Source organism: Semicossyphus pulcher, unplaced genomic scaffold (assembly GCF_022749685.1).
Source record: "Semicossyphus pulcher isolate SPU_LCO1_2020_fin unplaced genomic scaffold, fSemPul1.0.p SCAF_14, whole genome shotgun sequence".
Taxonomy (NCBI): domain Eukaryota; kingdom Metazoa; phylum Chordata; class Actinopteri; order Labriformes; family Labridae; genus Semicossyphus; species Semicossyphus pulcher.
Window position 1 is genome coordinate 29747887 of NW_027211648.1, and position 1857 is coordinate 29749743.

Here is a 1857-nt window from a genome sequence, read left to right on the forward strand (position 1 = left end):
CTTGTGACAGTTGTCCTTTGGCTCTCGTCTTAAAAAACAGTGCTAGTTTGGAAAAACAAACAGCACCAGGGTCCTCTGTCAGTTCAACACCACCACATTATTATGTGGCCAGTCAATACAGTAGCCTTAAGTTCAATACGAGTTGAATTTTATTGGTTGAAAAGCAGCCATATTTGGTCGAGTTGGTAGATACCCATTGTTAGATCTTTAACCTGGTTGACTGGCCAATATGGTAGCGACTTGTCAATCACAGGCAGGCACGCCTTAAACCATACCTTGATTGACATTTTGACTCTAATGGGCCCCTAATTGACTAAATGAACATCACGCTGTCCTGAAGAAGACTTGAAACTAGAGACTGAGACCATAAAGTCGTTAGGGATACGTTTAACCAGGTAACAGACTTAAATAGACTTTCTCCCAGTCTTCTATACAATCTGCCTCCTTTTTTGCTACCAAGGGAGTCGCCCCCTGCTGGCCATTAGAAAGAAAGTCAGGACTTCTGCATTGGCCCCCAATATTACGTGTTAGAGCTGGAGGCTGCAGTTTCAGGACCGCAATTCTGGGACCGCATTTTCAGGACCCTTGTGTTTCGTGACTTTAAAACAGCAACTAAGGCAGTGACCACTTTCTGTCAAACAACTTTAGAGGTTTAGATTTAATACTCACACTCTAATCGTCATTCATGCTATCAATAAAATGCGGTCCTTGGCTAGCCAATGCACTGGGTGCTGTAGCGAACAACGAGCATAGGCTGATAGAAATGCGGTCCTGAATCTGCAGCCTCAGGGATCGGCTTCAAAGGCAACATTCACTTATATACAGTGTATGTATGATTTGCCATTTTTTGTGCCAAAATATATAAAAGTTCGACTCGTTTTTTTTAATGAACATAAACTTCAGTTAGTTACCCCAAGTGGTTACATCAGTCAGGCAAATCCTGGCACAAGTGTGCATCACATTTTGTGAAGTGTTTTCTGTCTGGCCCCAGAACACATGAAATTATTGCATTTATATTAAGCAGTAACAATACAGGAAACCAGCAACAAAAAAGGAAGTAGCATTTTGTTGGAATGAGGGTTAGTAGAAAAGTAACTGTATTCTTCATTGTTCCTCATTAGTTTCCAAAGCCCAGGCTCTGGCTCTGTTTGGTTGTTTCCCGTTTTGTCATGCTTTTTATTTTCATCATATTTTTCATTCAAATAAATGAAAAGAATTAACACTGCGCGCGCTTTTTATGCAGCTTGCATGACTGATATTCACCGTGCGCAACTGTACACTCGAAAAGAAAAGACCACCTCATTAAGAAACGTGCGCCTGTCTACAGGCGGACCATTCCTCAGTGTTTCTCCATCAGCGCGCTGTGCTACAGTAGGGCGCTGCTCTCTGTACAGTTTGCTCTCAGGTTAGTGTGTCTGGGTAAACTGTGGGGATTCCCCGGCGGACGAGCTGACAGAATGGACGGACAGTAACCTCAATCATCTTTCTGGGTTACTCTCATTTTCCGCGAAAGGCTCGTTCATCCTCACTGTGTTCATTCACTGCACAGTCTCTTTTGGCAACCCCGGGGACACCTGTCGCGTTTCAGGTAGGCAACATTCATCGTTCGACAAATTAATTGGACGCAAAACAAAAGCTCTTTGTTCGGACACTGTTTGGATACGGAGTCTTGGATTGACTACACAGAACAGAATCCCAGTGTGAGGGAACTAAAGCCCTGTTCTGTCTGTCTTTATATAGACAGCTGCGTCTCTGTGGGGTCCGTTAAATTGCAACCGCTGTAAAGTGCTTTGTGCCGATGTACCGTATAATTACGCGCACTGAAAGCGTTTCCCGTCTTGTTCTCAGGCTTCAGCG